This window comes from Leuciscus leuciscus, assembly GCF_965113295.1.
Source record: "Leuciscus leuciscus genome assembly, chromosome: 25".
NCBI lineage: Eukaryota > Metazoa > Chordata > Actinopteri > Cypriniformes > Leuciscidae > Leuciscus > Leuciscus leuciscus.
In genome coordinates this window covers 1435001-1450454 of record NC_138724.1, presented here as the reverse complement: position 1 = coordinate 1450454, position 15454 = coordinate 1435001, and positions in this window count along the sequence as shown.

Here is a 15454-nt window from a genome sequence, read left to right as displayed (position 1 = left end):
AATGTTGTTAGGGATTCTGCATTCCGGATGAGGGTGGGGAGAGCGTTCCACCAGCATGGAACTGTGAATGAGAATGTTCTGGAAAGTGATTTTGTGGCTTTCTGTGATGGATGGAATATATATATTATATTGGGCGCTGAACACAGCAAGGATTTCACGTTCTCAAAAGCCAATTCGCAACTGTAAGACCCCCTCAACTGGCAAAGCTGGTCGTACTCCCACTACAACCTCACCTTGAATCAAATTGGACTGAAGCCTTACCTTGTGAAGAGGCACAGACAGAGTATTCAGTCCTATTCCACGAATTAAAACACTGTCACCGGTATGAGACTGCGAGGAAAAAGGCAAACTGATTCCAAAATAAATGAGCCCATTGCGCCAGTATCCCGTAAGATTTTAACAGGGATTTCCTCTTCTGTAATAAAAGTTTAGTAAGAAGTTTTTGATTTTCAACAATTTTACTCCCTGCCGACAGGACTGGTGCCGCAAAAGCAGAAGGCTTAGCATGTGAACTTTGTGCATTATGTTTGGATTTATTTTTAAGGACAATCTGCTTTCCAATGTCCTTTCTCATGACAGTAATTGCAAATCTTGCTCGGGTCAAATTTTACCATGAAAACGTCTCTGTTACTTACGTAACCTATGTTCTCTGAATAGGGAACGAGACGCTGCGGATAGCGCAGTGGGATATTCTCTGAATGTGCCGATTGTCTGAAGCCCTATAGAATCACGCCAATTCATTGGCTGATGGCGCCCGCGCAGTCTGGCTCCGCCCCGACACTCTTACGTCGCATCATTACATATTAACCCTCTGAGGTCTGAGGGGTTTTTGGGGTCCTTGAGATGTTCTGACATGCCCTGACATTTGTGCTTTTTTCAGTTGCTTATAAACATATTAATGGCAAAGGTATAATTACACTCTATTTAGCACAAACAGGGCTACCATAATATGTGAGCAACATGCATGTACATGTTTGTATTTTTGAGAGAATAATGTTTATGCATGGTTATTGAAAAAACAAAAAACTAAAGTTTCTGAAATAAGGCCACAAAACACATACTAAATACGTGTCAATAAGACTTTTGACTAATTGATGTCTTTGCCTAGAGTTTTTTCTTCAAAATGATGTGAAAATCATCCTGCCCTTATCATTCACATAACACAATACATTGATTTAAATCTTGTAAAACACTTTTTGTTTGTAAAGGCAATATGCGCAAGGGGCGTCAACCATTCAACAGCATCATGCATATGTAGTGGTTCACACCTCAGGAGACAATGGGGCCCGCATACTTAATGAGCCATTCATTCAGGTGTGTCACCTATAGCCACAAGAAAGAATGCAAGAGCAATATATATACAGTATATATATATATATATATATATATATATATATATATATATTCTACCAAATTGGTTCACAGTTGGAAGCATGTCAATTTTTTTTTTTTTTCACAAATTTTGCTTGCAAATTGTATAATATCCAAGGAAAACATGTCTATTAATTGTGCAGTTAATTCTCATACTGTATTTTCAGTTTTGGAATATGTATCCTCTCCCCAAATTTGTCAATAATAAAACACAATAAAAATTATTTAAAGAAAATGCTTATATTTACCTTTTAAAATTTGTTTACATCTACCTTGTAAATATATATTTTTTTATTAAAAAGGTTACAATTACAACAACAATTGAAGTGTAATCTTTCTTTGTAAAAACTAAAGTATACATTTTATCATACATATTTCAAACTTCGAATATAGCCTACATTGACAAAACATACTATATTTAACATATTAGCAAAAATTGGCAAACAAAAGCTTATTTGAGGTGGCAGATATTTTACAGTAAAAATGTGTAATCTATCCAAAACTAATCAACGAAATGTTGTCTTTCATATGTCTGTAACATAGGTCTTTCGTTTTTATTATAAGGAATATAAATGTTAATTTGCAGTTTAATACGTTGCTTATACAAATACATTTTATTTCAACATATTTCAATCGATTTTACTCAGTATAGCAAAATAGTTTGCTAAAAGCAGATAATTTATTCACACACAGAAACGCAATTCAAATTTAAACCGTCTTTTTGCGAGTTGTGGTAAACAGCGCATCTCTGCGTTCATTCATTCACACAGAAACGCGATTTACTTGAGAATGAAAAAAAAAACTTACTACATTATTCCATCCGTTGCTCCTCGAAATACCAGCACTTCTGAGGTAAGTTTTCCATTATTATTATTCCTCACAGCGCTGCGAGACAGTGTAGACAACTACACTTATCTGAATAAACTTGATGTGTTTTCTCGAGCTGATATGGGGGCGTTCACAGTTTGTATGGGATCGTCTCAGTCATTTGCGTTTGAATAGCGCGCGCTCTCCGTGGGCGTGGCCGATTATAACGTAATGAGATGAGATGAGCTCGACTGGAATCGCTCTCTTTTAATACAGATTTCACAAGATGAAAATATTTGTTTTTTATATAAATTACTTCATTTAAAAGAAGATAATTTAAGCTTCATGCCTGTGTCTCTGTATGCCTGTTTGACTGAGTATTCGCTCAGTTATTGTTCATTTTCGGACGCGTTTCAGAATGGACTTCACTGGCAGAGAGAAGGCAGAACTCGCTTCGTGTTTATTTTTCTTTATTTGGCATAAAGCACAACACTTTGTTTTTATTGTGAGTATACACAAAAATAATACACATTTAACAGAATCGATTGATGTATGAAACTCCTATGGAAAATCAAAGTCAACAGAGTATTTATGAGTTTCTTTTACATTGATAAAAAAAAAGCGAGCTGGTATCGCCGGCGATACCGTAGACCTCAGGGGGTTAACTGCTCCTCAGATTTCTCTGCCAAAAAGAAAACTGTCAGCAGCGCGAGGAGCTTGGCAGCTAACGCAGCGTCTCGTTCCCTATTCAGAGAACATAGGTTACGTAAGTAACCAGAGACGTTCTCTTTCATAGATTCACTCAACGCTGCGGATAGCGCAGTGGGATTTCCATGACTGGTACATAAATGAGACAACGACCAAGATGAGTTCAAACAGAAAGAACCTGGGAACCCGGGGTCATGTCAAGATCCAAATTATAGAACCTTACAAAAGTGTGCAGAGAGGACCAGCCTGCCGCAACACAAATGTCCTCCAAAAGTGCTCCTCTAAAAAGAGCTTGAGAAGATGCCACACTTCTGGTGGAATGTGCTCTAATGCTAAGAGGTGAAGGCAAGCCACGCACCTCGTAAGCCAATAGCTTCTGTGACCCAGTGAGAAATCCTCTGCTTTGTTGCAGCAAGCCCACGGCGGCCAGCACCGAAGCAAACCAGAAGCTGGTTAGATTTCCTCCAACCGCCTGAGCGGTCTACATATATCTTAAGAGAACGAACTGGGCAGAGCAAGTTAAGCTTCCTATCTTCCTCAGAAGAAAATGGAGGAGGGTGGAAAGCGTTAAGGTTAACCACCTGCGAGCGGAAAGTTGTGGAAAGAACTTTGGGGACATACCCTGGTCTCGGCCTCAAGGAAACCTTGACCAAGCCAGGAGCAAAGTCCAAGCAAGACTCGCTAACAGAAAGAGCTTGTAAGTCTCCTACCCGCTTTAATGAGGACAAGGCCAACAAAAGAGAAACCTTGAGAGTCAGAATCCGCTCCGGAGCTGACTCCAAGGGCTCAAAGGGGGCCTTCGTCAAACCCTCTAGGACAATAGAAAGGTCCCATGAGGGAACTCTAGGGGAGCGAGCCGGTTTCAGGCGCTTAACCCCACGCATGAAGGCCGAAATTAACCTTAGTTTCCCCAGGGGAATCTCGTCCGATTCCCTATGTGCTGCAATAGCTGCGACATAAACTCTGAGAGTGGTAGCAGCTGCTCCAGAAGCAAACTTCTCCTGCAGGAATTCCAGTACTGAACCAACAGGGCAGTTAACCGGGCTCCTATCATGTGCTAAGCACCATGTCTCAAAAACCTTCTATTTGGAAGAATATAGCCTCCTTGTAGAAGGGGCTCTAGCACTCGCAATGGTCTCCTGAACGTCAGTTGGGAGATCAGAACTTAATGCTAACGGCCTCTGATCGGCCAAACATACAGCTTCCATATGTCTGGGCGAGGATGCCATATCCTGCCCTGCAGTTGGGACAGCAGGTCTTCCCTGACCGGGATCTTCCAGGGGGAAGATTCCAGCAGAGGAATTAGCTCCGAAAACCATGGCTGAGACGGCCAGAACGGAGCTACCAGGAGGAGGCGGACTCCGCTCTCTCTCACTCTGGCCAAGACGGTCTGGATCAGTTTGATGGGCGGGAAGGCATAGAGTTTCTGCGTTGGCCAAGGGTGAGCAAACGCATCTATCCCTAATGGAGCCGGGGGACTCAGGGAGAACCAAAGCGGGCATTGGGACGACTCTTGACATGCAAAGAGGTCCACTTCCGCTTCTCCGAAAACCTCCCATATCAGGGCCACCATCTGGCGGTTCAACATCCATTCTCCCGATCTGAGTTTCTGCCTCGATAGAAAATCTGCTGCGAGGTTCAGAACCCCTGGGACATGAACTGCTCTCAGAGATAGGAATCTGCTCTGAGACCACAGGAGAAGGTGACACGCATGCCTGTCTAGGGTGCGCGACCGAGAACCCCCCTGCCGGTTCACATGAGACACCACTGCCATGTTGTTTGTTCTGACAATTACATGGTGTCCTTCCAGAAGAGGGAGAAAATGATGCAGAGCCAGAAAAACGGCTCTTAACTCCAGGCAGTTTATGTGCCAAGAGAGAGTCTCGCCAGTCCAGACCCCACACGCTGGTCTGCCCTCGAAAACCGCTCCCCAGCCGGTGAGAGAGGCATCCGTCGTAATCATTTGACGACGAAATACCGTACCCATGCTGACCCCTTTCCGAAGAAAAAGAGGGTCCCGCTAAACTGACAGGGCTCGAAAGCAACTGCGCGATACCTTCAGTAGGCGAAGGGTTGGCCCGGAGGGCCGAACCCCTGAGAGCTTCATCCACCACATGAAGGGTCTCATGTGGAGCAGGCCCAGCGGTAGCACGGAGGAGGCCGCGGCCATTAGGCCCAGCATCCTGCGGCAAGTGCCCACAGACACATGATGGCCTAGCGAAAAACGGGCCAAGCATGTCGTCAGACTGGAAATCCGTGCAGGAGCCAAGCGGGCCTGCATGAGAACGGAATCCATGTTCACCCCCAAGAAAATGGTGCTTTGAGCCGGAGCAAGAACACTCTTCTCAGAGTTCAACCTCAAACCGAGAGACTGGATATGACTCAGGACGATGTCTCTGTGGTGGGTCACTAGTTCCCTGGACTGGGCTAAAATGAGCCAATCATCCAGGTAATTTAGAATACGGATGCCCTGGAGCCGCAATGGGGCCAGAGCTGCATCCATACACTTCATGAATGTCCTCGGGGCCAGAGCGAGGCCGAAGGGAAGGACCCTGTACTGGAACGCTCTTTCTCCAAAGGCGAACCTGAGGAACTGCCTGTGTCGCCGTACAACCTGGATGTGAAAGTAAGCATCCTTTAGGTCTACTGTCACGAACCAATCCCCTGGCCGAATCTGAGATATGATAGCTTTCAGCGTCAACATCTTGAATTTCCCTTTGTAAAGGGCGAAGTTCAGTCGGCGGAGGTCCAGCATGGGACGCAAACCGCCGCCCTTCTTCGGGACCAGGAAATAGCGGCTGTTTCTCCTGAAGGAACCTCCTCTATTGCTCCTTTGAGAAGGAGGGATGAAATTTCCTGCTAAAGTACAGAAGCCTGAGTGGCGCTGTCCACTACAGTAGGAAAAACCCCGTTGAAACAGGGGGGATTGCGGCAAAACTGAAGAGTGTAGCCGAACCGAACTGTGCGAAGAACCCAAGACGATACCCCTGGTAAGCGCTCCCATTCTTGAAAGAAATGTGAAAGAGGAAGAGGGATGTTGTAATGCAGACGACATACCTGAGTGAGGGTGCCGTGTTGACGTTCGTGGGGTAGAGAAGTTGACTGTGCAGGAGAGCCCTTGGCGTCCTGGCACGTGATGGGAGGCATCGATGCTGGGGTCATGGTGACCAGGTCTGCCTGCTCCGGAGGAGAACGAAAAGTGCCTCCGAGGATGCGACCGGCAGTTATAGAGAGTGTCGGGGGTGAGGGGAGAAAGCAAAAAGCGTCTCCTTCCTCCCGCGCCGGGCTGAGTAGAGATGGTAAAAAATGGCCTGCACTTCGAGACACTCTGAGTGGCGAAGGTGACAGGGCAAGGAAAGGAGAGCTGGGAGGTGGGCTGAAACGCTTGAGCGGTCTGTCCCAACCTTGAGGAAGCAGAGGAGCTCTCCTTTTTCCGACCGGAGGGTCAGGAACGGCTCTGGGCCGCCGGAGCGGTCGGTTTGTCAGACCGCTTCAACTGGAGGCGCTTGTGAGGCCGTTGACGGGGAAAAGGGCGACCGCGGGCTCCCCAAACCTGTGTAGGTGGGGGATGCACCGGTTCGCTCCTCCTGGAAGAGAACTCCGGTCTATGAGAGGGACGTTCTCTGGGTCGAACAGGGGAGGGAGCAGAAGGTTCCCTAACCCTCCTGGGCATGAACTGTCTGAACGCGGCCGATTGGGATTTGGAGGAGCGGAATTTCTCAACCACTGTGTTGACCGCCTCACCAAACAACCCCGTTTGAGAAATGGGGGCGTCCAAAAGGAAAACCTTCTCCTTGTCACGGATCTCCGTGAGATTAACCCCCTGAGGTCTACGGTATCGCCGGCGATACCAGCTCGCTTTTTTTTTATCAATGTAAAAGAAACTCATAAATACTCTGTTGACTTTGATTTTCCATAGGAGTTTCATACATCAATCGATTCTGTTAAATGTGTATTATTTTTGTGTATACTCACAATAAAAACAAAGTGTTGTGCTTTTTGCCAAATAAAGAAAAATAAACACGAAGCGAGTTCTGCCTTCTCTCTGCCAGTGAAGTCCATTCTGAAACGCGTCCGAAAATGAACAATAACTGAGCGAATACTCAGTCAAACAGGCATTCAGACACACAGGCATGAAGCTTGAATTCTCTTCTTTTAAATGAAGTAATTTATATGAAAAACAAATATTCTCATCTTGTGAAATCTGTATTAAAAGAGAGCGATTCCAGTCGAGCTCATCTCATCTCATTACGTTATAATCGGCCACGCCCACGGAGAGCGCGCGCTATTCAAACGCAAATGACTGAGACGATCCCATACAAACTGTGAACGCCCACATATCAGCTCGAGAAAACACATCAAGTTTATTCAGATCAGTGTACTTGTCTACACTGTCTCGCAGCGCTGTGAGGAATAATAATAATGGAAAACTTACCTCAGAAGTGCTGGTATTTCGAGGAGTAATGGATGGAATAATGTAGTAAGTTTTTTTTTTTCATTCTCAAGTAAATCGCGTTTCTGTGTGAATGAATGAACGCAGAGATGCGGTGTTTACCACAACTCACAAAAAGACGGTTTAAATTTGAATTGCGTTTCTGTGTGTGAATAAATGATCTGCTTTTAGCAAACTATTTTGCTATACTGAGTAAAATCGATTGAAATATGTTGAAATAAAATGTATTTGTATAAGCAACGTATTAAACTGCAAATTAACATTTATATTCCTTATAATAAAAACGAAAGACCTATGTTACAGACAAATGAAAGACAACATTTCGTTGATTAGTTTTGGATAGATTACACATTTTTACTGTAAAATATCTGCCACCTCAAATAAGCTTTTGTTTGCCAATTTTTGCTAATATGTTAAATATAGTATGTTTTGTCAATGTAGGCTATATTCGAAGTTTGAAATATGTATGATAAAATGTATAGGCTACTTTAGTTTTTACAAAGAAAGATTACACTTCAATTGTTGTTGTAATTGTAACCTTTTTAATAAAAAAATATATATTTACAAGGTAGATGTAAACAAATTTTAAAAGGTAAATATAAGCATTTTCTTTAAATAATTTTTATGTGTTTTATTATTGACAAATTTGGGGAGAGGATACATATTCCAAAACTGAAAATACAGTATGAGAATTAACTGCACAATTAATAGACATGTTTTCCTTGGATATTATACAATTTGCAAGCAAAATTTGTGAAAAAAAAAAAAATTGACATGCTTCCAACTGTGAACCAATTTGGTAGAATATATATATATATATATATATATATATATATATATATATATATATACATATATATATATATATATATATATACTGTATATATATTGCTCTTGCATTCTTTCTTGTGGCTATAGGTGACACACCTGAATGAATGGCTCATTAAGTATGCGGGCCCCATTGTCTCCTAAGGTGTGAACCACTACATATGCATGATGCTGTTGAATGGTTGACGCCCCTTGCGCATATTGCCTTTACAAACAAAAAGTGTTTTACAAGATTTAAATCAATGTATTGTGTTATGTGAATGATAAGGGCAGGATGATTTTCACATCATTTTGAAGAAAAAACTCTAGGCAAAGAGTCTTATTGACACATATTTAGTATGTGTTTTGTGGCCTTATTTCAGAAACTTTAGTTTTTAGTTTTTTCAATAACCATGCATAAACATTATTCTCTCAAAAATACAAACATGTACATGCATGTTGCTCACATATTATGGTAGCCCTGTTTGTGCTAAATAGAGTGTAATTATACCTTTGCCATTAATATGTTTATAAGCAACTGAAAAAAGCACAAATGTCAGGGCATGTCAGAACATCTCAAGGACCCCAAAAACCCCTCAGACCTCAGAGGGTTAAGCCACAAGTGGCGTTCCACCGCAACGGAACCAGCCATAGAGCGACCTATGGCGCGTGCGGTATGTTTGGTGGCTCTTAAGGCTAAATCCGTAGCCTTACGAAGCTCCTTGACCGCTTCAGGGGTCACGCCGTCGCCCTCGTCCATTTCCTTCAGGACGTCCGCTTGGTAGGCCTGAAGAATGGCCATAGTGTGCAGGGTCATGCCTGCCTGCCCAGCCGCCATGTAGGATTTCCCAATGAGAGAGGAATTAGTCCTACATGCTTTAGAGGGGAGGAGGGGTCGCGACTTCCAGGACGGCGTAGACGACGGAGCAAGATGGTCGGCTAAAGTCTCCTCAATCGCCGGAATGGCGGAATAGCCCTGTTCCACAGAACCTACTAGGTTGGTGAAATCAGCAGCTGCCGCATTAGTGAGGCGCGCAGAGAAAGGCTGCTTCCAGGATCTGGAAATCTCGTGATGCAGATCACTGAAAAATGGCAGCTTTCTCCGTTGAGGCCTAGAATTAGGGCCACTGAGAAGTCTCTCGTCGAGTTTCGACGACTGAGATTCGCGGGGCTCGTCGGGCCAATCAATAGCGAGCTTCTCCGTAGCGCGCGAAAGTACGTCAACGAGCTCCGCGTAGGCCGCAGTAGGCCGCGCTTCCTGGCCGCTCGGCGGGATAACCTCGTCGGTGAGAGGAGGCCCGAAATCCTCGGAGTCGGAAGCCTCGGTAAAAAGTACATCCTCCAGCCCGAAAGAAACCGCGTCGCGTGCTCCCGGGCTGGGGCGCAAATAGTCGTGCGAAAATTCGACTGGCATGCCTCGCGCGTGCCGAGGGGAGGGAGGGAGAGAAAGAGCGGGGCTCGTCTGCTCGAACTCCACATCCTCAAGCTCTACATCCGAACCCCAAGTCGCGGATCCTCGAGCGGCCTCGGGAGCGCGACAGGGGGAGACGAATGATTCCCTCTCAAAAACCGCGAGCCGCGATTTGAGGGTTCTGAGCAACAAATTTTCACAGAATTTGCATTTAGACGATCCTATGACTCCCTCGCGCGCATGTGAAAAGCCCAAACATTTAACACACTTACTGTGTGGGTCGTCGTCAGCGATGTAACGAGCACATGGCGGAGTACAGCGTCGGTATTCCATGGCAACTTCACCGTAAGGAGAAACAGAGTTCCGCTTGAACTGTCGCAGAAGCGCCGAGAATAATCCAGAAGTCGTTTTTTTTTTTTTTTTTTTTTTTTTAGCTCAGAAAAATCACGAGCGAAGGGCAAACGTGACCGCTTCGTTCTGAAGGCAGAGAAATCTGAGGAGCAGATGGCGCGCGCGAATATGTAATGATGCGACGTAAGAGCGTCGGGGCGGAGCCAGACTGTGCGGGCGCCATCAGCCAATGAATTGCCGTGATTCTATAGGGCTTCACACAATCGGCACATTCAGAGAATATCCCACTGCGCTATCCGCAGCGTTGAGTGAACCTATGAAAGAGAACACGGTTATACTTAGACAGAGATTTTACATACTGAACATCACGAGCATGCCAATTAACAAAAGTGGTTTTGTGCGTCAGTACAAAATCATCGGCCAACATCGCCGCTTCCTCTGGCATTTTAACCCTCTGAGGTCGAGAAACGCGCCGACGCGTTTTGCTGGATTTTTTTCACATAGCAGCAACATAAACTTAAATTACTCCGTCATTTATGGTTATACAGAAAAAAGAAATATAAAAAAATAATCTGTGATATTTCTACTTTTGTATGTGTCCACTTACAATCAAATCAAAACATTGTGCTTTTGTAAAATAAAGAAAATAAACAGGGTGTGCGTTCTGCCTCTCCGTCGCGTGAACTTTTTTTTCTTGAGCACGTCTATAAACTGAAACATAACTCAGCGAATACTTCTCACACATTTATGAGCCATATACCTTTATGCACATTTAAGTGTGTACTTTTAAATGATCGGATTCAAACTGAAAACAAATATTCTCTGTTTAAGTAATTTGTATAAAACCAACAGGATGTCCAGTATCTCAAACGCTTGCTAATTACTTTTTAATTCGACACGCCCACTCGCGCAAAAGAGATTCACATGCAAATCTCCACATGGAACGCGAACGCCCTCGTTACCTCAAACACAAAACACCGAAACACTTCACAAGTCTCTGCTTTTCGTCGAGTTTGGAAGACACGTCTGAGCTTACATTGGATTTACATCAGAAAAATAAGAACGCGATTTGAAGACAAGAAAGATGTAAGGTAAGAAATTCTTACTTATTAGTTTATGGTATTGTTGCATAAACTTCACATTGCAGTTGAACTGTTGCTAGATATATGGTGAATATTATACTATTTAGACCCGTGTTTCCTGTTAAATACTGTTTGTGGATATCTGCTCAAACATAGATATGTATAACCATAATGTTTAATATTTTGGAGCGCGATGGCGTTTGAATGTTATCACATTTTGGAGCGCGCTGTGGGTTTTAATGTATCATATTTTGGAGCGCGCTGTGGGTTTTACTGTATCATATTTTGGAGCGCGATTGCGTTTGAAAGGAAAAATGCACCAAACATTAGGCTTTATGTTTGTACTATTATCTCATTTCATATCATCATAACGAATGGAAACATTTGAAGTAACATATGATAATCAATATATTTTTCTCTAGCGTAGTTGTTCTTGAAATCTTTTGGAAGATTTAATTTATTGTTATTATTATTTTATGCAGCACTGCGTAGCCTATGCCTACAAGGCACAACAAACCTGGTGTTCATTATATATATTGTTGGAAACGTGTGTGTGTGTGTGTATTCTGTGAATTTTAAAAAGAAATTTTAACCAGAAAAATCTAAAATCTATTCCCAAAATCGTGCAGCCCTATAGTTTCTCTTGATATCAGTATGTTCACAGTTTTTTTCTTTTTTTTTTTTTCTTTCAGGGACCAGATGCAACTGAGTCCTGCTGACTTCAACATTCACATGAGTCTCTGTACATGAACATGGTAAAGTGAAAATCAAACACCTTGGAAATGAAAGGTATGTTTTTAGGAATGGCACAAAGGTCTCTGTCTTTGGATCATTGTTTTCAATGTGCTCTTTTGTCATTTGTATTTTTGGATTGTGTTGTTGTAAATAAATCCAAACAATCTAAAAGCCATTCTTTTTTAAATCTCCTCATTCTTTGTGCAAGGTTGCTCTGAATGACAGGGCCTGATCGCTCCTAATAGGGCAGTTAGGGGAGTGTCTTTGTCTTTCTCAGGTGTTAAAAGCTTACATATTCATGAGATGGTCACGCCTCTTCGCATATGGCTTTGTCACACAAAACACGTCTTAGAATTTTTAAATCAATATATTGTCTTATCTGAATGAGCAGTCAGGGTGATTTTCAGAGTTTTGGAGCAAATATTCTAGGCTATGTCATACAATTTTCAAAAGTCTTGTGAAGAAATAATCAGTATGGGTTTCATGGCCTTATTTCAGTGAGAATTTTTTTTTGTATTTTCACAAACCACGCATAAATGTCATTATCTCAAAACTACAAACTTTTACATACATGCTGCTGATATATTATTGTAGCAGAGTTTGTGCTGAATACAGTGTAATTAGACTTTAGCCATGAAAATGTCACTAGTAACAGAAAAAAACACAAATGTCAGAGCATGTCAGACCACCTCCAGAGCCCAGAAAACAGCTCAGACCTCAGAGGGTTAACATTATGCTCACTGATATACATAGCTATACAGCTCGGGACTGAATTTTTTAATTGTTCCAACACCATCAAATGAAGTAAATCCTCCAATGTTTTAATGTCTAATGCTGCACACCAATGATTAAAGTGTTTTCTCAGATCACGCACAAATTCTACGTTTGTTTGCAACTCGTCTTTTTTCTGCAATCGAAAGTGCTGTCTGTATGCTTCGGGTACACATTCATATGCCTTTAAAATTAGAGATTTAACTGTATCATAATCTTTACAATTATCAACCGACAACGAAGAAAACGTCTCGGGTTACGTCTGTAACCCTTGTTCCCTGAGAAGGGAACGAGACACTGCGTTGTAAAAACGACTCCTCTGAAGTATGAATAAAACTATTCCAATCCTGATTAGTGCTGTGTTATGCCAAAACGAATGCCCACTATGCCACGCACCAAAATGCCTGCCCCTGTGTGAAACTGTATCAGGCACAAGCTAGGGCGAGAGCACCCGTGCACCGGGAGTACTAGGGAGGTGCAGACTATAAAACCTGATAAAAGTGTGTGGGGTAGCCCAACCGGCTGAGTCACAGATCTCCTGGAGGGGCATCCCCGAGTAGAGGGCCCTAGAGGAAGCCATGCCTCTAGTGGAATGAGCCCTTATGGCCAAAGGTGAAGGTAGATTGCGCATCTGGTAGGCCGAGGCAATAGCCTGTACAATCCAATTACTGATTGTTTGCTTGGATGCAGGGAGCCCCTTTTTAGGTGAACCAAAACACACTAAAAGTTGGTCCGACCTCCTTCAAGAAGAGGACTTCTCAAGGTAAATACTCAGTGCTCTGACAGGACAGAGCACATAGAGCCTCTCTTCTTCTGCCGACACATGTGGTGGAGGATGAAATGCCTGCAGGACCGTAGACTGTGCCATGCTGGAAGGCACCTTGGGCACATAGCCAGGTCTCGGATGCAGGATGGCCTTAACTCCTCCCGGGGCAAACTTCAAGCAAGCTGGCGATACTGCCAGGGCTTGGAGATCTCCCACCCTCTTAAGCGAGGTAATGGCTAAGAGGAAAGCCATCTTAAGCATCAGCTCCTTAGGTGATACCAACTGAAGTGGTTCGAAGGGGGCCAGGGGCTCTGGAGCTGAGTATGGTCTCGACCACTCCAGCTGAAAGGCCAGCCTCTAGGTACTGAGCCCCCTCAGGGGCCATACCCACACTTCCACAGCTCTGGGCGAGGGTGGAATATCGTGCCTTCCGCCTGATACAACAGATCAGAGTCCTGCACGGGTCCGATTTTGTAAACCCGCACCCGCCCGTACCCGCAGTGCTTCAAACCGCATCCGACCCGTTATCCGTGAACAGCACTAATTAAAATCCGCACCCGACCCGACCCGCTTAAAATAGAACCGACACCCGACCCGCACCCGAAATAAAATCAGTTTAGCCAATCACATTATAGACACAATTACAAAAATGTTTATTGCCAGGTCATACAGAAGTTATAACGACAATTAACACAAGGACAACTTCAGCCGAAGCTGTCAAAAGGCCGGCACATGATGGCTAATGTTACCACAAAACTGAGTAGCCTAACAGTCGCGGCTACAACACTATATCTGCCACGCAATTTCGTCTAGCCTACATCTATCAATTTTGGGTTCAAACACGCCCTGCACACCACACATACTGAACAGTGTTAAATTTGAAAAATACTGTTCGATAGAACTGCTTTGTTACCACAGTTATCTGCGTGCTTCCTCGGCGATGAAGTTCCACATGTGCGGCTATCCAACACGAAAATGCATGCAGCAAAGCCTTTCACAATATATTTTCTTCAGATAACTCCAAATTTCTCCCACACACTGGACTTGATTTTTGATGACGTATTGTCGACAACTTTACAATCTCCACTAGCTATTCCTTTCTTCAACTCCTCAGCATCCATCTCGACGACTGCAAGCAGATCGCGCGCGCGCTGTCATGATGAATTTTTAAAAGTGAAAGTAGCCTAGGACACGTTCCTGGGAGGGCGTGGCACGTCGGCACAAATAAACTGATGTGGATTTTAAATTATTTTATCAACTTGAAATACAGGAATATTTTTGTAGATGTGTTCCTAAAAATATGCATATATTTTTACGTTTGCATGTGATTGTTTTAAACCCGTGTTTAGACCCGTGTTTCCCCGTGTCCGACCCGACCCGCACCCGTATCCGACACAGTTGGATATTTTTCACCCGTTTGAGCAAAATTTGCGGGTCACCCGTCCGAACCCGTGCAGGACTCTACAACAGATCCCTCCTCAAAGGAATCTGCCATGGCGGACCTATCAGGAGTGCTATTATATCTTAGAACCATACTCGGGCCGGCCAAAACGGGGCTACTAGGAGTAGACTGACTCCCTCTCGATGGACCCTCTCCAGAACTCATGGGAGCAGTGCGATCAGGGGAAAAGCGTACAAGCGCAGCCTCGGTCACGCCTGTGCCATGGCATCCAACACCAGTGGGGCTGGATGTGAGAGGGAAAACCACAGTGGACAGTGGGATGTCTCTCGAGACGCAAACAGGTCCACTTCCACTGGTCCAAATCTCTCCCATATCAACTTCACCACCTCTGGGTGAAGTCTCCATTCTCCGGGCCTCAAATGTAGATATTAATAATACAACCTTACAAAATCCTCAACTTTTTGTAAATGGTTTCTCCTTTTTTGATAAACTTTTTAATAACAAATTTAGAAGAAATTCCTTTAACGTCAGATCCAATCATCCATGTACTGTAAATCAAAACCTCATTGTATATCTTGGCACAGCATTTGGACATTACCATATAAATATGTTATTTCTAATAAAGTAAAAGAAATCATTTACAAAATTATTCATAGATATTATCCTATAAAAAGCAGACATTAATAGATATATTCAAACAGTTTGTGATAAATGTAACATCATTTGAAGATATTGAACTTTTTTTTATTGCCCTTTTTTTTATTGACTTTAAAATAGGCATGACCAAAAC